Here is an 18,323-nt window from a genome sequence, read left to right as displayed (position 1 = left end):
TTAGCTTCTGAGATCAGACGAGATCAGGCGTGAACAGGGTGGGATGGCCGTGCAAAGCTGCTGCAAAAAGCCCCTATTTTAAGGTGAGGCACACTAAGTGCCATTATACTAGATAAGTAATGAATGAAATACAAAAAAATACTTCAAAATGAGCTACATTAAAGATAAGAGCATTAGTTAAGTAGTTAAAAACAGTCAAACTCTGTTTAAAGAACAGCTACTTTAAAGGCAATTAAATTAAATAAGCAGTAAGGGAAAGCAAAGAGCTGGTCAAACTTTGGCCACACTAAGGGCCAGTGTATTAGATAAGTAGTGAAAAACTCAAAACTTAAAGCACCTGGTATTCCTAGGCAGTCTCCCATCCAAGTACTAACTAGGCCCAACTCTGCTTAGCTTCTGAGATCAGACGAGATCAGGCATGAACAGGGTGGTATGGCCGTGGCGAAAGCTGCTGCAAAAAGCCCCTATTTTAAGGTGAGGCACACTAAGTGCCATTATACTAGATAAGTAATGAATGAAATACAAAAAATACTTCAAAATGAGCTACATTAAAGATAAGAGCATTAGTTAAGTAGTTAAAAACAGTCAAACTCTGTTTAAAGAATAGCTTCTTTAAAGGCAATTGAATTAAATAAGCAGTAAGGGAAAGCAAAGAGCTGGTCAAACTTTGGCCACACTAAGGGCCAGTTTATTAGATAAGTAGTGAAAAACTCAAAAACTTACAGCACCTGGTATTCCTAGGCAGTCTCCCATCCAAGTACTAACGAGGCCCAACTCTGCTTAGCTTCTGAGATCAGACGAGATCAGGCGTGAACAGGGTGGGATGGCCGTGAAGCGAAAGCTGCTGCAAAAAGCCCCTATTTTAAGGTGAGGCACCTAAGTGCCATTATACTAGATAAGTAATGAATGAAATACAAAAAAATACTTCAAAATGAGCTACATTAAAGATAAGAGCATTAGTTAAGTAGTTAAAAACAGTCAAACTCTGTTTAAAGAACAGCTACTTTAAAGGCAATTGAATTAAATAAGCAGTAAGGGAAAGCAAAGAGCTGGTCAAACTTTGGCCACACTAAGGGCCAGTGTATTAGATAAGTAGTGAAAAAACTCAAAAACTTACAGCACCTGGTATTCCTAGGCAGTCCCCCATCCAAGTACTAACTAGGCCCAACTCTGCTTAGCTTCTGAGATCAGACGAGATCAGGCATGAACAGGGTGGTATGGCCGTGCTTTAAAGCTGCTGCAAAAGCCCCTATTTTAAGGTGAGGCACACTAAGTGCCATTATACTAGATAAGTAATGAATGAAATACAAAAAAATACTTCAAAATGAGCTACATTAAAGATAAGAGCATTAGTTAAGTTGTTAAAAACAGTCAAACTCTGTTTAAAGAACAGCTACTTTAAAGGCAATTGAATTAAATAAGCAGTAACGGAAAGCAAAGAGCTGGTCAAACTTTGGCCACACTAAGGGCCAGTGTATTAGATAAGTAGTGAAAAAACTCAAAACTTACAGCACCTGGTATTCCTAGGCAGTCTCCCATCCAAGTACTAACTAGGCCCAACTCTGCTTAGCTTCTGAGATCAGACGAGATCAGGCGTGAACAGGGTGGTATGGCCGTAAGCAAAAGCTGCTGCGAAAAGCCCCCTATTTTAAGGTGAGGCACACTAAGTGCCATTATACTAGATAAGTAATGAATGAAATACAAAAAATACTTCATAATGAGCTACATTAAAGATAAGAGCATTAGTTAAGTAGTTAAAAACAGTCAAACTCTGTTTAAAGAACAGCTACTTTAAAGGCAATTGAATTAAATAAGCAGTAAGGGAAAGCAAAGAGCTGGTCAAACTTTGGCCACACTAAGGGCCAGTGTATTAGATAAGTAGTGAAAAAACTCAAAAACTTACAGCACCTGGTATTCCTAGGCAGTCTCCCATCCAAGTACTAACTAGGCCCAACTCTGCTTAGCTTCTGAGATCAGACGAGATCAGGCGTGAACAGGGTGGGATGGCCGTGGCGAAAGCTGCTGCAAAAGCCCCTATTTTAAGGTGAGGCACACTAAGTGCCATTATACAAGATAAGTAATGAATGAAATACAAAAAATACTTCAAAATGAGCTACATTAAAGATAAGAGCATTAGTTAAGTAGTTAAAAACAGTCAAACTCTGTTTAAAGAACAGCTACTTTAAAGACAATTGAATTAAATAAGCAGTAAGGGAAAGCAAAGAGCTGGTCAAACTTTGGCCACACTAAGGGCCAGTGTATTAGATAAGTAGTGAAAAAACTCAAAAACTTACAGCACCTGGTATTCCTAGGCAGTCTCCCATCCAAGTACTAACTAGGCCCAACTCTGCTTAGCTTCTGAGATCAGACGAGATCAGGCGTGAACAGGGTGGTATGGCCATAAGCGAAAGCTGCTGCAAAAAGCCCCCTATTTTAAGGTGAGGCACACTAAGTGCCATTATACTAGATAAGTAATGAATGAAATACAAAAAATACTTCAAAATGAGCTACATTAAAGATAAGAGCATTAGTTAAGTAGTTAAAAACAGTCAAACTATTTTTAAAGAACAGCTACTTTAAAGGCAATTGAATTAAATAAGCAGTAAGGGAAAGCAAAGAGCTGGTCAAACTTTGGCCACACTAAGGGCCAGTGTATTAGATAAGTAGTGAAAAACTCAAAAACTTACAGCACCTGGTATTCCTAGGCAGTCTCCCATCCAAGCACTAACTAGGCCCAACTCTGCTTAGCTTCTGAGATCAGACGAGATCAGGCGTGAACAGGGTGGGATGGCCGTGTGAAAGCTGCTGCAAAAAGCCCTATTTTAAGGTGAGGCACACTAAGTTGCCATTATACTAGATAAGTAATGAATGAAATACAAAAAAATACTTCAAAATGAGCTACATTAAAGATAAGAGCATTAGTTAAGTAGTTAAAAACAGTCAAACTCTGTTTAAAGAACAGCTACTTTAAAGGCAATTGAATTAAATAAGCAGTAAGGGAAAGCAAAGAGCTGGTCAAACTTTGGCCACACTAAGGGCCAGTGTATTAGATAAGTAGTGAAAAACTCAAAACTTACAGCACCTGGTATTCCTAGGCAGTCTCCCATCCAAGTACTAACTAGGTCCAACTCTGCTTAGCTTCTGAGTTCAGGCGAGATCAGGCATGAACAGGGTGGGATGGCCGTGAAGCTTAAAAGCTGCTGCAAAAGCCCCCTATTTTAAGGTGAGGCACACTAAGTGCCATTATACTAGATAAGTAATGAATGAAATACAAAAAAATACTTCAAAATGAGCTACATTAAAGATAAGAGCATTAGTTAAGTAGTTAAAAACAGTCAAACTCTGTTTAAAGAACAGCTACTTTAAAGGCAATTGAATTAAATAAGCAGTAAGGGAAAGCAAAGAGCTGGTCAAACTTTGGCCACACTAAGGGCCAGTGTATTAGATAAGTAGTGAAAAAACTCAAAAACTTACAGCACCTGGTATTCCTAGGCAGTCTCCCATCCAAGTACTAACTAGGCCCAACTCTGCTTAGCTTCTGAGATCAGATGAGATCAGGCGTGAACAGGGTGGGATGGCCATAAGCGAAAGCTGCTGCAAAAAGCCCCCTATTTTAAGGTGAGGCACACTAAGTGCCATTATACTAGATAAGTAATGAATGAAATAGAAAAAAATACTTCAAAATTAGCTACATTAAAGATAAGAGCATTAGTTAAGTAGTTAAAAACAGTCAAACTCTGTTTAAAGAACAGCTACTTTAAAGGCAATTGAATTAAATAAGCAGTAATTGAAAGCAAAGAGCTGGTCAAACTTTGGCCACACTAAGGGCCAGTGTATTAGATAAGTAGTGAAAAAACTCAAAAACTTACAGCACCTGGTATTCCTAGGCAGTCTCCCATCCAAGTACTAACTAGGCCCAACTCTGCTTAGCTTCTGAGATCAGGCGTGAACAGGGTGGTATGGCCGTAAGCAAAAGTTGCTGCAAAAAGCCCCCTATTTTAAGGTGAGGCACACTAAGTGCCATTATACTAGATAAGTAATAAATGAAATACAAAAAAAATACTTCAAAATGAGCTACATTAAAGATAAGAGCATTAGTTAAGTAGTTAAAAACAGTCAAACTCTGTTTAAAGAACAGCTACTTTAAAGGCAATTGAATTAAATAAGCAGTAAGGGAAAGCAAAGAGCTGGTCAAACTTTGGCCACACTAAGGGCCAGTGTATTAGATAAGTAGTGAAAAAACTCAAAAACTTACAGCACCTGGTATTCCTAGGCAGTCTCCCATCCAAGTACTAACTAGGCCCAACTCTGCTTAGCTTCTGAGATCAGACGAGATCAGGCGTGAACAGGGTGGTATGGCCGTAGCGAAAGCTGCTGCAAAAGCCCCTATTTTAAGGTGAGGCACACTAAGTGCCATTATACTAGATAAGTAATGAATGAAATACAAAAAAATACTTCAAAATGAGCTACATTAAATATAAGAGCATTAGTTAAGTAGTTAAAAACAGTCAAACTCTGTTTAAAGAACAGCTACTTTAAAGGCAATTGAATTAAATAAGCAGTAAGGGAAAGCAAAGAGCTGGTCAAACTTTGGCCACACTAAGGGCCAGTGTATTAGATAAGTAGTGAAAAAACTCAAAACTTACAGCACCTGGTATTCCTAGGCAGTCTCCCATCCAAGTACTAACTAGGCCCAACTCTGCTTAGCTTCTGAGATCAGACGAGATCAGGCGTGAACAGGGTGGTATGGCCGTAAGCTAAAGCTGCTGCAAAAAGCCCCCTATTTTAAGGTGAGGCACACTAAGTGCCATTTTACTAGATAAGTAATGAATGAAATACAAAAAAATACTTCAAAATGAGCTACATTAAAGATAAGAGCATTAGTTAAGTAGTTAAAAACAGTCAAACTCTGTTTAAAGAACAGCTACTTTAAAGGCAATTGAATTAAATAAGCAGTAAGGGAAAGCAAAGAGCTGGTCAAACTTTGGCCACACTAAGGGCCAGTGTATTAGATAAGTAGTGAAAAACTCAAAAACTTACAGCACCTGGTATTCCTAGGCAGTCTCCCATCCAAGTACTAACTAGGCCCAACTCTGCTTAGCTTCTGAGATCAGATGAGATCAGGCGTGAACAGGTGGGATGGCCATAAGCAAAGCTGCTGCAAAAAGCCCCTATTTTAAGGTGAGGCACACTAAGTGCCATTATACTAGATAAGTAATGAATGAAATAGAAAAAATACTTCAAAATGAGCTACATTAAAGATAAGAGCATTAGTTAAGTAGTTAAAAACAGTCAAACTCTGTTTAAAGAACAGCTACTTTAAAGGCAATTGAATTAAATAAGCAGTAAGGGAAAGCAAAGAGCTGGTCAAACTTTGGCCACACTAAGGGCCAGTGTATTAGATAAGTAGTGAAAAACTCAAAACTTACAGCACCTGGTATTCCTAGGCAGTCTCCCATCCAAGTACTAACTAGGCCCAACTCTGCTTAGCTTCTGAGATCAGGCGTGAACAGGGTGGTATGGCCGTAAGCAAAGTTGCTGCAAAAAGCCCCTATTTTAAGGTGAGGCACACTAAGTGCCATTATACTAGATAAGTAATAAATGAAATACAAAAAAATACTTCAAAATGAGCTACATTAAAGATAAGAGCATTAGTTAAGTAGTTAAAAACAGTCAAACTCTGTTTAAAGAACAGCTACTTTAAAGGCAATTGAATTAAATAAGCAGTAAGGAAAGCAAAGAGCTGGTCAAACTTTGGCCACACTAAGGGCCAGTGTATTAGATAAGTAGTGAAAAAACTCAAAAACTTACAGCACCTGGTATTCCTAGGCAGTCTCCCATCCAAGTACTAACTAGGCCCAACTCTGCTTAGCTTCTGAGATCAGACGAGATCAGGCGTGAACAGGGTGGGATGGCCGTGGCTAAAGCTGCTGCAAAAAGCCCCCTATTTTAAGGTGAGGCACACTAAGTGCCATTATACTAGATAAGTAATGAATGAAATACAAAAAATACTTCAAAATGAGCTACATTAAAGATAAGAGCATTAGTTAAGTAGTTAAAAACAGTCAAACTCTGTTTAAAGAACAGCTACTTTAAAGGCAATTGAATTAAATAAGCAGTAAGGGAAAGCAAAGAGCTGGTCAAACTTTGGCCACACTAAGGGCCAGTGTATTAGATAAGTAGTGAAAAAACTCAAAAACTTACAGCACCTGGTATTCCTAGGCAGTCTCCCATCCAAGTACTAACTAGGCCCAACTCTGCTTAGCTTCTGAGATCAGACGAGATCAGGCGTGAACAGGGTGGTATGGCCGTAAGCTGAAAGCTGCTGCAAAAGCCCCCTATTTTAAGGTGAGGCACACTAAGTGCCATTATACTAGATAAGTAATGAATGAAATACAAAAAATACTTCAAAATGAGCTACATTAAAGATAAGAGCATTAGTTAAGTAGTTAAAAACAGTCAAACTCTGTTTAAAGAACAGCTACTTTAAAGGCAATTGAATTAAATAAGCAGTAAGGGAAAGCAAAGAGCTGGTCAAACTTTGGCCACACTAAGGGCCAGTGTATTAGATAAGTAGTGAGAAAACTCAAAAACTTACAGCACCTGGTATTCCTAGGCAGTCTCCCATCCAAGTACTAACTAGGCCCAACTCTGCTTAGCTTCTGAGATCAGACGAGATCAGGCGTGAACAGGGTGGGATGGCCGTGCGAAAAGCTGCTGCAAAAGCCCCTATTTTAAGGTGACGCACACTAAGTGCCATTATACTAGATAAGTAATGAATGAAATACAAAAAAATACTTCAAAATGAGCTACATTAAAGATAAGAGCATTAGTTAAGTAGTTAAAAACAGTCAAACTCTGTTTAAAGAACAGCTACTTTAAAGGCAATTGAATTAAATAAGCAGTAAGGGAAAGCAAAGAGCTGGTCAAACTTTGGCCACACTAAGGGCCAGTGTATTAGATAAGTAGTGAAAAAACTCAAAAACTTACAGCACCTGGTATTCCTAGGCAGTCTCCCATCCAAGTACTAACTAGGCCCAAATCTGCTTAGCTTCTGAGATCAGACGAGATTAGGCGTAAACAGGGTGGGATGGCCGTAAGCAAAAGCTGCTGCAAAAGCCCCTATTTTAAGGTGAGGCACACTAAGTGCCATTATACTAGATAAGTAATGAATGAAATACAAAAAAATACTTCAAAATGAGCTACATTAAAGATAAGAGCATTAGTTAAGTAGTTAAAAACAGTCAAACTCTGTTTAAAGAACAGCTACTTTAAAGGCAATTGAATTAAATAAGCAGTAAGGGAAAGCAAAGAGCTGGTCAAACTTTGGCCACACTAAGGGCCAGTGTATTAGATAAGTAGTGAAAAAACTCAAAAACTACAGCACCTGGTATTCCTAGGCAGTCTCCCATCCAAGTACTAACTAGGCCCAACTCTGCTTAGCTTCTGAGATCAGACGAGATCAGGCGTGAACAGGGTGGGATGGCCGTGTTAAAGCTGCTGCAAAAGCCCCCTATTTTAAGGTGAGGCACACTAAGTGCCATTATACTAGATAAGTAATGAATGAAATACAAAAAAATACTTCAAAATGAGCTACATTAAAGATAAGAGCATTAGTTAAGTAGTTAAAAACAGTCAAACTCTGTTTAAAGAACAGCTACTTTAAAGGCAATTGAATTAAATAAGCAGTAAGGGAAAGCAAAGAACTGGTCAAACTTTGGCCACACTAAGGGCCAGTGTATTAGATAAGTAGTGAAAAAACTCAAAAGCTTACAGCACCTGGTATTCCTAGGCAGTCTCCCATCCAAGTACTAACTAGGCCCAACTCTGCTTAGCGTCTGAGATCAGACGAGATCAGGCGTGAACAGGGTGGGATGGCCGTAGTGCTAAAGCTGCTGCAAAAAGCCCCTATTTTAAGGTGAGGCACACTAAGTGCCATTATACTAGATAAGTAATGAATGAAATACAAAAAAATACTTCAAAATGAGCTACATTAAAGATAAGAGCATTAGTTAAGTAGTTAAAAACAGTCAAACTCTGTTTAAAGAACAGCTACTTTAAAGGCAATTAAATTAAATAAGCAGTAAGGGAAAGCAAAGAGCTGGTCAAACTTTGGCCACACTAAGGGCCAGTGTATTAGATAAGTAGTGAAAAAACTCAAAAACTTAAAGCACCTGGTATTCCTAGGCAGTCTCCCATCCAAGTACTAACTAGGCCCAACTCTGCTTAGCTTCTGAGATCAGACGAGATCAGGCATGAACAGGGTGGGATGGCCGTAGGCGAAAGCTGCTGCAAAAAGCCCCCTATTTTAAGGTGAGGCACACTAAGTGCCATTATACTTGTAGCTGCCCCTTGGTACTCACAAACAAGAGAGACGGAGAGTTTCTGACGGGTGCTTCAAGTTTTCTTTCTTTATTTCGCCCGTGAAGAGCGCCATTCAAGCTTAGTTGCGTAGCACCGTGAAACTACACAAAGAAAATCAAAGACAAATAAATACAACTCGTATACAGAATAATATAGTAAATAAAGGTTACAATTACAAAATGCAACAACTAAATCAACTTTACATACCTCGCTCCGCTTTACCAAAGGGTACTAAGTTGAAATTAACTGGAACCAAAGCCTCATTTACTAGAAACAATTTTTTATCTGGGCAAATTTCGGAAGAACATCGACCGTTGCCGCTCTCTGCTGCGCTGACCACCTGCGTTGCCCCGCCCTCCAATGCGTAAGGCACGTAATATGTTCAGAACTAATTTAAAGTGACAGAACCACCAATCAGTCATTTACACTCCCATCAATCATGATATGATGAATCAACAAACTGAAAATGAATCAGAACATGATTTTGAACCATAGTATCACCACCTTTAAGTTTCATGAATGTATGTAATGACTAGAACATTTTGAGATATAATTACTTGATCTGATGTGAGGGTATCACTCAAGTCATTAACAGTCACTCTTCTTCAAGAAGCACCACCAATTTCTGGATGGGCCTTTCAATAATAGTGGGCTTTGAGGGTTGACTGTGTTTATTTGAGAATTTTCGGTCTCCTATTTGTACCTTCACTCGTCTTACAAATCCATCACTCTCCTTGACAGTTTCAACCACTCTGCCTACCTGCCATTGACTTCTTGGGAGTATATCCTCTTTGACGATTACGACATCATTTATTTTGAGATTTCTACGAGGAGTATGCCACTTTTGTCGTGTAGAAATGTTAAGAAGATACTCCTTCTTCCAGCGACTCCAAAACTGCTCAACTAAGTATTGGACTCTGCGCCAACGCTTTTATAAGCGTACATGTCGTCTTTGACGAATTTTCCTGGGGGTGGAAGTGCAACATCAGACTTCATCAGTATCAAATGGTTTGGGGTTAGAGGTTCGAGTGAATTTGGATCATTAATCCCATCAACCGTTAGTGGACGACTGTTAACTATTGCAGTTGCTTCATAGAACATCGTTCTAAGTGATGCATCGTCAAGCCTGCCTGGGCACAGAGCGAGTGTGGCATTGAGTACATTTCGCACAGTTCGTATTTGACGCTCCCAGATGCCTCCAGCGTGGCTTGCCGAAGGAGCATTAAAGACAAATTCGCATTGTTTATCTGCAAGAAAAGCTTCCAGAGCTTTGGTGTCAACTTGTTTCAATGACTCTTTAAACTCATTTCTGGCTCCCACAAAGTTGGTACCGTGATCACAATGAAGTTTGCGAACTGCTCCTCTAAGGCTCACAAAACACCTCAAAGCATTGATGAAAGCATCCGTTGTCAAATCTTCAATCATTTCAATATGAACTGCGCGAGATGAGAAACAGGTGAATATTAACCCATACCTCTTGTACTCCTTGCGAGATTTCTTAACGACAAATGGTCCAAAGCAGTCCATGCCACAGAACGTAAAGGGTGCAGATACTTCGACACGCTCTTTGGGAAGTTCTGCCATGCGTTGTTCTTCTGTAGGTCGTCTAAGTTTTCGACACTGCACACACTTGTGTATCAGCTTGGCAACTAACTTGCTGACTCCAATGATCCACAGCCCATTCATTCTAAGCTCCATTTGAGTTTGATTCCGACCCTGATGACAAACCTTGGCATGGTAATGTGACAGAATTAGCTTGGAGATGTAACTATCCTTTGGGAGAATCACAGGATGTTTTAGTTGTTGACTGAGTGATGACATCCTCAATCTTCCACCTACCCGAAGAAGACCTTTGTCCAAAATGGGATCTAGGTGATACAAAGCACTAGTACTTGGAAGAATGTTTCCCTTCTCAATCATTCCCTTTTCTTTGGAGAAGGCTTCCTGCTGAGCAAGTTTGATCACCACTTCAGCAGCTCTTTGACGTTCCTCAACAGTCACATGATCACTGGGGAATTTTTGTTTTGATCCTAGCCTATTTACGTAATACCACTGAGCTGGATCCGTAATGTCCCTTATCATCTGCACACGGTTAGCAACGAATACATGAAATCTTCGTGCTTCGTTGTTGATATAAGCCAGAACGACTTGTGAATCTGTCCAGAAGAACTCTTGGTCAATCTTCATATCAAGCTCTGTTTTCAGCACGACACTCATTTTTGCAGACAAGACAGCCGCATAAAGCTCTAATCTAGGTATGCTTGTGATTTTTGTAGGTGCAACTCTGGCCTTTGCCATCACCAAACTGCAATGCACTTTATTCTCTGCATTTTTGAACCGGAGATAAGAACAAGACCCATATCCCGTATTACTTGCGTCGGAGAAGTGGTGCAGCTCCGTTCTGATGATTTCACCGTAAGCATTTGGGTGATAACATCTTGGTATGGTGACTTCCTTAAGCTTCTGAAGACCATTTTCCAATTCTCCCACCGTGAACATAATTCATCTGGAGGCTGATCATCCCATCCTATACCTCTTCGACACAGTTCTTGCAGGATGCTCTTTCCCTGTAGAATGAATGGTGCAACAAATCCAAGTGGGTCGTACAGGGATGCAATAACAGACAAGATACCACGGCAGGTTGATGGCAGATCTTTGAAGCTGATGTTAAAGTTGAAAGTGTCATCCTTTGTTGACCACTGAATGCCAAGTATGTGACCTGTCTGTGTTGCTTCCAAATTTAAGTCGAGGGGCTTGGATGCAATAACCCTTTCTGATGCATCTATGCCGCTGAGAGCTTCATCCTCATTTGAGTTGAATTTATGAAGCCGTAAGCCTCCACGCCTACACAGCGCTTGAGCATCAGCAATCAGTTCTTTGGCTTCATCAACTGAATGAACACTAGTTAACCCATCGTCTACATAGAAGTTCCTTTCAACGAACTTTGCTGCCAATGGGTGATTGGCTTTGTACTGCTGCGCCAGGTACTTCAGACCGAAATTAGCACACCCTGGAGATGACGTGCGCCGAAGAGGTGGACTGCCATGCGATAGTCTTGAGGCTCTTTCTCCAAGTCTCCACCCTCCCACCATAGAAACCTTAGATAATTGCGTTCATCTGGAGGGACAAAGAACTGGTGAAACATCTTTTCTATGTCACAAGTGAATGCAACCTGTTCCTTTCTGAATCGGCAGAGTACTCCCACTAATGAGTTGATTAAGTCAGGTCCGGTCAGAAGAGCATCGTTTAGAGATATACCGCGAAATTTAGCTGAACAATCGAACACAACCCTCAGCTTATCTGGGTTTTGAGGGTGGTATACCCCATGGTGTGGAATGTACCATACAGTCTCTCCTTCGGATATCACTGGGGCTGGTTCAGCATCGCCTTTGTTAATGCTCTCCTCCATGAAGGCTTTGTAGTGATCAAAATATTGCTTGTTAGACTTGAGTCTTTTCTTGAGATGCTGTAAGCGGGAAGCTGCTAACCTCTTGTTATTTGGTAGTGAGGGTTGGCCGCTACATTTGAAAGGGGAGAGGAAGTTCATAATGTCCATTTTCCTTCTGTTTGATATTGGCACTAAGATGCTGTATGAAACGAACATCCTCCTGAGATACACTTTTATTCTCATAGCCTCTCTCATTGAAATCTGACTCTAGAATCCTCAAGACATCGATGGGTGATGGAGCAGGTATTTCTCTAACTGCCACTCTATGGACGAAACTCTGACTTCCCTGTCTGTCTAGGTGTGGATTAGAGAGACCTATAATACTCCAGCCAAGCTTGGTTTTTTGAGCAAAGGGTTCATTTGTACCACCTATAATGACTTCAAGGGGAGCTAGAGCTGATGGGCAGTCAAATCCTATCAACAGTCCAACCTCGCAATTCTGAACTGGTGGCAATTGGTTAGCCAGATGTTTGAGGTGAGGCCACTGCAATGCCGTTGTCTTGGTTGGAATATAGGATTTGTCAACAGGAATGAAGTCTCTAGTATATGCTTGCCGTAGTTGAATAGAGTTACTTGCTTGAAGTCCTCGAACTTGCAGACCACAAACCCTTTTACTGCCAGTGATAGTATCAACGGATGTCATGGTGCTAAGTCTAAGTTTCACCGGTTGAGTGCTTACATTTAAGTCATCAAGAAGATCATCCAGAATAAACGTTGAGTCGCTTTGGGTGTCCAGCAGAGCATAGGTAAGTACTTCTCTTTGTGGTTCTTCCACTGTAGAAATGAAGACTGGCACGATACTGGACGTAGCAGAAGAACTTTGTGTAAGTGCATGGGTCATGACTTTGTGCAGTTCCTGACTTGCTTGAACCTCTACAGAAGTTTTCCTTAAGTCTTTCGGAGGTACTTTATTTCTTTCTTCATGCAAGCAGGTAGGGTGATTTCGGCTACATGTTCCACATTTATGTCGTCTTTTACAGTCTTTAATGATATGACCCTTTCTGAGACACCCGAAGCAGAGATGATTTTCTTGAATGAAGGCCTTCTTGTCTTCAATGTTTCTTTCTGCAAATGTAGGACATAGGGCAATGCTGTGTTTTTCATCTTTACAGACAAAGCATGATGCCTTTGGTTTAGAACTGAATGTTCCAAGCCTTTTAGAGCTAAAATCTTTCACATCAGCCTTCGTACTGAGAATCTTAGCTCGCTTGGGAAACCTTTCATCTGAGTTTTTCGGATACACAAAAAGTGGGGACGTGATGGGGTTACATACTATTCTGGTTTCCTTTTGCAGGAACTCTGTAAAATGCTTGAAACCTGGATAGTCCCCTGATGCGTCTAGCTCTTCCACCACAATTCGATTCCACTTGCGCACTATCCACTCAGGAAGTTTCTTTAGTAACTTGTGGTTTTCCTCACAATCATTTAGGATGGCTAGTCCTTTAACGTGAGGAGTCGCCTCGACACATCCTCGTAGGAAGTCAGTGAAGTCTCGTAGGGCAGTAGGATCGTTTACCCCAATTTTGGGCCACCTCATCAGTTTGTCTCGAAAAGCCTTTTGCAGTATGAATGAATTCCCATACCTATCTTGCAGGACTTTCCACGCGCATTGGTACGCATCCTCTGAATTTCTGTAGAAATATCCCTCCACTGCCTTGCGAGCTTCTCCAACGAGGTAATTTTTAAGATAGAACATCTTCTCACTAGGTGGAATGGGCTTTCGATCAATAAGGGCCATAAAGGACATTTTCCAATCTATGAATTTCAAAGGATCGCCAGCGAAGATTGTGGGTTCAGGAACGGGCAGTCGATGTGTGCTTAATGAGTCTGCTATTGCTTGAGCTAGAGTAGCATTATGCTGAGGAGACTGGGCTTTATGCTCCTCACAGGAAGCGTGTTGTGGCAAGAACAATTCGGCTTCTGGGTTTAGTTGAAATGTAGGCACTGTTCTTGTAAAGTCAAGGTGAGTGCTAAAGTCTATTTCTTCATCAACGCACTGAATAGTGCCTTCAAGATCATTATACGCTTTAACACGAGCTGCTGCTATCTTTACTTCTTTGTTTACTTGCAACTGATGTAACTGTTTCCTCTCCTCTTCTAGCTTTAGCTGCATTTCAATCTCCTGTTGCTTTATTTCTGCAAGCATCTTAGCTTCACAAAGCTTCCAATCACTCTCCATTTTATTTAGTTTCGTTTGTTGGTCATGGATTTCTTGCATAGCTTTAGCTTGCTCTTGTTTCGCTGCAAGTTCTGCCTCTGCATCAGCTCGTTTACTTGAGATCTTGGAGGACTTTGATTGACTACCTGTTCCCTGCGATGACTCTGAAATTACTGTATTTGTTTTTGTGTGTCCAAAGATGGATCCGTACTCATCTTTATTTAGCACTTGTCTCACTCTTTCTTTCACAAGCTCTTCATTATAACCCTCTTCTACAGTTTCCAGCCGTTTACTCAAAAGATCCCTGATTTCAGCAGTCAGTGCAGCACAAGTGTCCATACGATTGACAATGTCTGGAGAAGTAGCATGGTTACGTAATATTGGTTCATAGTGCCGATAAACTGAATCATGTTGGCTTTGAATGTCTTGCTGCAATCTTTCGAGAGTCTCACGTGAACAGAACATTTTCAGTCTTGATCTAGTCTCTTTTGCAGACCCCTTCCAGCCTTTATAAGACTTAAAGAAAGCCTTCTCCTGTTTCTTGGCTTCCTGTTCACGCATCTCCAGACCCTTTTCTGTGAAGCTTCTCTCACGTGAGCTTGATCTGACCTGCTGCACAGGTGGGTTGCTTACTTCTGCTGGGAGTGACCTCTCACCTACTCGTTCGACTGTATGCACAACAGTATCTTCTTCCATGGTCTCCTCTGCTTTTAGGACTCGGGGGAAACTTCGGGGGTGAATGATACCACTCTCACCAGACCTCTAATATGTAAGCCTCAAAGAATATTAGCAAGCAGGATCAGTGCAAATGCAAATAACAGTATACAACATTCAAAGACAAACTTTCTAAAGAATTCACCAGAAAATTAAAATTTTCACAAAGTGTTGTTAACGTTAACACTCACACTCACTGTAACTTTAAATGCTCGACAGATTCAAGTTCCTTTAAGCAATGCTCTAATTATACTCGAAATAATGTATTTCAATTTTTAAAGTATGAAATAAATGACGTGTTGCACAGCATTAATTTTTCTTTTAACTTCGAGCCCTTTGTTATTTAAATGTTTGATGTCCATGAAATATTCTTTTTTCTTTTTGAGCACTGCAACTTACAAAGTTCAGGGTGAATGGACGCCGCTTACGCAGTGTAATCTTCTTTAACTCTCCTGTCGCTCAAAGTCTCACGCTGCATCTAAAGGAACTGTTATACCGCCACCTTCCGACCTTGCTCTTTAAGCTTTCCGATGACGTCCACGACCCCGGGCTTGCCCACGTGGAAATGGCGCGCTGTAGCGTTGCGTTCCATGAAGACGACGACGGCGCGTTACTAGATGCGCGCTTCCTTTAAGCTTCGAGTTTCACTGTAGCTGCCCCTTGGTACTCACAAACAAGAGAGACGGAGAGTTTCTGACGGGTGCTTCAAGTTTTCTTTCTTTATTTCGCCCGTGAAGAGCGCCATTCAAGCTTAGTTGCGTAGCACCGTGAAACTACACAAAGAAAATCAAAGACAAATAAATACAACTCGTATACAGAATAATATAGTAAATAAAGGTTACAATTACAAAATGCAACAACTAAATCAACTTTACATACCTCGCTCCGCTTTACCAAAGGGTACTAAGTTGAAATTAACTGGAACCAAAGCCTCATTTACTAGAAACAATTTTTTATCTGGGCAAATTTCGGAAGAACATCGACCGTTGCCGCTCTCTGCTGCGCTGACCACCTGCGTTGCCCCGGCCTCCAATGCGTAAGGCACGTAATATGTTCAAAACTAATTTAAAGTGACAGAACCACCAATCAGTCATTTACAATACTAGATAAGTAATGAATGAAATACAAAAAAATACTTCAAAATGAGCTACATTAAAGATAAGAGCATTAGTTAAGTAGGTAAAAACAGCCAAACTCTGTTTAAAGAACAGCTACTTTAAAGGCAATTGAATTAAATAAGCAGTAAGGGAAAGCAAAGAGCTGGTCAAACTTTGGCCACACTAAGGGCCAGTGTATTAGATAAGTAGTGAAAAAACTCAAAAACTTACAGCACCTGGTATTCCTAGGCAGTCTCCCATCCAAGTACTAACTAGGCCCAACTCTGCTTAGCTTCTGAGATCAGACAAGATCAGGCGTGAACAGGGTGGTATGGCCGTGGCGAAAAGCTGCTGCAAAAAGCCCCTATTTTAAGGTGAGGCACACTAAGTGCCATTATACTAGATAAGTAATGAATGAAATATAAAAAATACTTCAAAATGAGCTACATTAAAGATAAGAGCATTAGTTAAGTAGTTAAAAACAGTCAAACTCTGTTTAAAGAACAGCTACTTTAAAGGCAATTGAATTAAATAAGCAGTAAGGGAAAGCAAAGAGCTGGTCAAACTTTGGCCACACTAAGGGCCAGTGTATTAGATAAGTAGTGAAAAAACTCAAAAACTTACAGCACCTGGTATTCCTAGGCAGTCTCCCATCCAAGTACTAACTAGGCCCAACTCTGCTTAGCTTCTGAGATCAGACGAGATCAGGCGTGAACAGGGTGGGATGGCCGTAAGCGAAAGCTGCTGCAAAAAGCCCCCTATTTTAAGGTGAGGCACACTAAGTGCCATTATACAAGATAAGTAAGGAATGAAATACAAAAAAATACTTCAAAATGAGCTACATTAAAGATAAGAGCATTAGTTAAGTAGTTAAAAACAGTCAAACTCTGTTTAAAGAACAGCTACTTTAAAGACAATTGAATTAAATAAGCAGTAAGGGAAAGCAAAGAGCTGGTCAAACTTTGGCCACACTAAGGGCCAGTGTATTAGATAAGTAGTGTAAAAACTCAAAAACTTACAGCACCTGGTATTCCTAGGCAGTCTCCCATCCAAGTACTAACTAGGCCCAACTCTGCTTAGCTTCTGAGATCAGACGAGATCAGGCGTGAACAGGGTGGTATGGCCATAAGCGAAAGCTGCTGCAAAAAGCCCCCTATTTTAAGGTGAGGCACACTAAGTGCCATTATACTAGATAAGTAATGAATGAAATACAAAAAAATACTTCAAAATGAGCTACATTAAAGATAAGAGCATTAGTTAAGTAGTTAAAAACAGTCAAACTATTTTTAAAGAACAGCTACTTTAAAGGCAATTGAATTAAATAAGCAGTAAGGGAAAGCAAAGAGCTGGTCAAACTTTGGCCACACTAAGGGCCAGTGTATTAGATAAGTAGTGAAAAAACTCAAAAACTTACAGCACCTGGTATTCCTAGGCAGTCTCCCATCCAAGCACTAACTAGGCCCAACTCTGCTTAGCTTCTGAGATCAGACGAGATCAGGCGTGAACAGGGTGGGATGGCCGTGGCGAAAGCTGCTGCAAAAAGCCCCTATTTTAAGGTGAGGCACACTAAGTGCCATCATACTAGATAAGTAATGAATGAAATACAAAAAAATACTTCAAAATGAGCTACATTAAAGATAAGAGCATTAGTTAAGTAGGTAAAAACAGTCAAACTCTGTTTAAAGAACAGCTACTTTAAAGGCAATTGAATTAAATAAGCAGTAAGGGAAAGCAAAGAGCTGGTCAAACTTTGGCCACACTAAGGGCCAGTGTATTAGATAAGTAGTGAAAAACTCAAAACTTACAGCACCTGGTATTCCTAGGCAGTCTCCCATCCAAGTACTAACTAGGCCCAACTCTGCTTAGCTTCTGAGATCAGACGAGATCAGGCGTGAACAGGGTGGGATGGCCGTGGCGAAAGCTGCTGCAAAAAGCCCCTATTTTAAGGTGAGGCACACTAAGTGCCATTATACTAGATAAGTAATGAATGAAATACAAAAAATACTTCAAAATGAGCTACATTAAAGATAAGAGCATTAGTTAAGTAGTTAAAAACATTCAAACTCTGTTTAAAGAACAGCTACTTTAAAGGCAATTGAATTAAATAAGCAGTAAGGGAAAGCAAAGAGCTGGTCAAACTTTGGCCACACTAAGGGCCAGTGTATTAGATAAGTAGTGAAAAACTCAAAACTTACAGCACCTGGTATTCCTAGGCAGTCTCCCATCCAAGTACTAACTAGGCCCAACTCTGCTTAGCTTCTGAGATCAGATGAGATCAGGCGTGAACAGGGTGGGATGGCCATAAGCGAAAGCTGCTGCAAAAAGGCCCCTATTTTAAGGTGAGGCACACTAAGTGCCATTATACTAGATAAGTAATGAATGAAATAGAAAAAAATACTTCAAAATGAGCTACATTAAAGATAAGAGCATTAGTTAAGTAGTTAAAAACAGTCAAACTCTGTTTAAAGAACAGCTACTTTAAAGGCAATTGAATTAAATAAGCAGTAAGGGAAAGCAAAGAGCTGGTCAAACTTTGGCCACA

At 40.4% G+C, this 18,323-nt stretch overlaps 5 non-coding genes and 23 pseudogenes across 5 annotated transcripts; all 28 read right to left on the bottom strand.

Annotated features, from left to right (window-relative positions):
* The window catches only part of LOC122335548, a 119-nt pseudogene extending 64 nt beyond the window's left edge, over window positions 1–55 (bottom strand).
* Window positions 56–325: 270 nt separating this feature from the next.
* On the bottom strand, window positions 326–440 carry LOC122335568 (annotated as a pseudogene).
* Window positions 441–716: 276 nt separating this feature from the next.
* LOC122335549 lies at window positions 717–835 on the bottom strand (annotated as a pseudogene).
* Window positions 836–1,110: 275 nt separating this feature from the next.
* LOC122335544 lies at window positions 1,111–1,229 on the bottom strand (annotated as a pseudogene).
* Window positions 1,230–1,502: 273 nt separating this feature from the next.
* Window positions 1,503–1,621, bottom strand: LOC122335553. Its single transcript, XR_006248979.1, has one exon. It is a non-coding gene; the product is annotated as a 5S ribosomal RNA (ribosomal RNA).
* A 275-nt stretch (window positions 1,622–1,896) lies between these two features.
* LOC122335560 lies at window positions 1,897–2,015 on the bottom strand (annotated as a pseudogene).
* A 272-nt stretch (window positions 2,016–2,287) lies between these two features.
* Window positions 2,288–2,406, bottom strand: LOC122335519. The gene has a single exon (XR_006248976.1). It is a non-coding gene; the product is annotated as a 5S ribosomal RNA (ribosomal RNA).
* A 274-nt stretch (window positions 2,407–2,680) lies between these two features.
* LOC122335558 lies at window positions 2,681–2,799 on the bottom strand (annotated as a pseudogene).
* Window positions 2,800–3,070: 271 nt separating this feature from the next.
* LOC122335567 lies at window positions 3,071–3,189 on the bottom strand (annotated as a pseudogene).
* Window positions 3,190–3,467: 278 nt separating this feature from the next.
* Window positions 3,468–3,586, bottom strand: LOC122335526 (annotated as a pseudogene).
* A 276-nt stretch (window positions 3,587–3,862) lies between these two features.
* On the bottom strand, window positions 3,863–3,971 carry LOC122335563 (annotated as a pseudogene).
* A 277-nt stretch (window positions 3,972–4,248) lies between these two features.
* Window positions 4,249–4,367, bottom strand: LOC122335535 (annotated as a pseudogene).
* A 272-nt stretch (window positions 4,368–4,639) lies between these two features.
* Window positions 4,640–4,758, bottom strand: LOC122335541. Its single transcript, XR_006248978.1, has one exon. It is a non-coding gene; the product is annotated as a 5S ribosomal RNA (ribosomal RNA).
* A 275-nt stretch (window positions 4,759–5,033) lies between these two features.
* LOC122335539 lies at window positions 5,034–5,151 on the bottom strand (annotated as a pseudogene).
* Window positions 5,152–5,422: 271 nt separating this feature from the next.
* LOC122335561 lies at window positions 5,423–5,531 on the bottom strand (annotated as a pseudogene).
* A 273-nt stretch (window positions 5,532–5,804) lies between these two features.
* Window positions 5,805–5,923, bottom strand: LOC122335547 (annotated as a pseudogene).
* A 274-nt stretch (window positions 5,924–6,197) lies between these two features.
* LOC122335530 lies at window positions 6,198–6,316 on the bottom strand. Its single transcript, XR_006248977.1, has one exon. It is a non-coding gene; the product is annotated as a 5S ribosomal RNA (ribosomal RNA).
* Window positions 6,317–6,591: 275 nt separating this feature from the next.
* Window positions 6,592–6,710, bottom strand: LOC122335543 (annotated as a pseudogene).
* A 273-nt stretch (window positions 6,711–6,983) lies between these two features.
* Window positions 6,984–7,102, bottom strand: LOC122335551 (annotated as a pseudogene).
* Window positions 7,103–7,375: 273 nt separating this feature from the next.
* On the bottom strand, window positions 7,376–7,494 carry LOC122335545 (annotated as a pseudogene).
* A 273-nt stretch (window positions 7,495–7,767) lies between these two features.
* Window positions 7,768–7,886, bottom strand: LOC122335556 (annotated as a pseudogene).
* A 276-nt stretch (window positions 7,887–8,162) lies between these two features.
* Window positions 8,163–8,281, bottom strand: LOC122335555 (annotated as a pseudogene).
* A 7,724-nt stretch (window positions 8,282–16,005) lies between these two features.
* Window positions 16,006–16,124, bottom strand: LOC122335566 (annotated as a pseudogene).
* Window positions 16,125–16,398: 274 nt separating this feature from the next.
* On the bottom strand, window positions 16,399–16,517 carry LOC122335524 (annotated as a pseudogene).
* Window positions 16,518–16,793: 276 nt separating this feature from the next.
* Window positions 16,794–16,912, bottom strand: LOC122335565. Its single transcript, XR_006248980.1, has one exon. It is a non-coding gene; the product is annotated as a 5S ribosomal RNA (ribosomal RNA).
* A 276-nt stretch (window positions 16,913–17,188) lies between these two features.
* Window positions 17,189–17,307, bottom strand: LOC122335570 (annotated as a pseudogene).
* Window positions 17,308–17,579: 272 nt separating this feature from the next.
* LOC122335559 lies at window positions 17,580–17,698 on the bottom strand (annotated as a pseudogene).
* A 271-nt stretch (window positions 17,699–17,969) lies between these two features.
* Window positions 17,970–18,088, bottom strand: LOC122335525 (annotated as a pseudogene).
* Between the last annotated feature and the right edge of the window lie 235 nt (window positions 18,089–18,323).

This window comes from Puntigrus tetrazona, unplaced genomic scaffold, assembly GCF_018831695.1.
Source record: "Puntigrus tetrazona isolate hp1 unplaced genomic scaffold, ASM1883169v1 S000000798, whole genome shotgun sequence".
NCBI lineage: Eukaryota > Metazoa > Chordata > Actinopteri > Cypriniformes > Cyprinidae > Puntigrus > Puntigrus tetrazona.
Note: the sequence above shows the minus strand (reverse complement) of the source record. Positions and strands in the feature narration are given on the sequence as shown.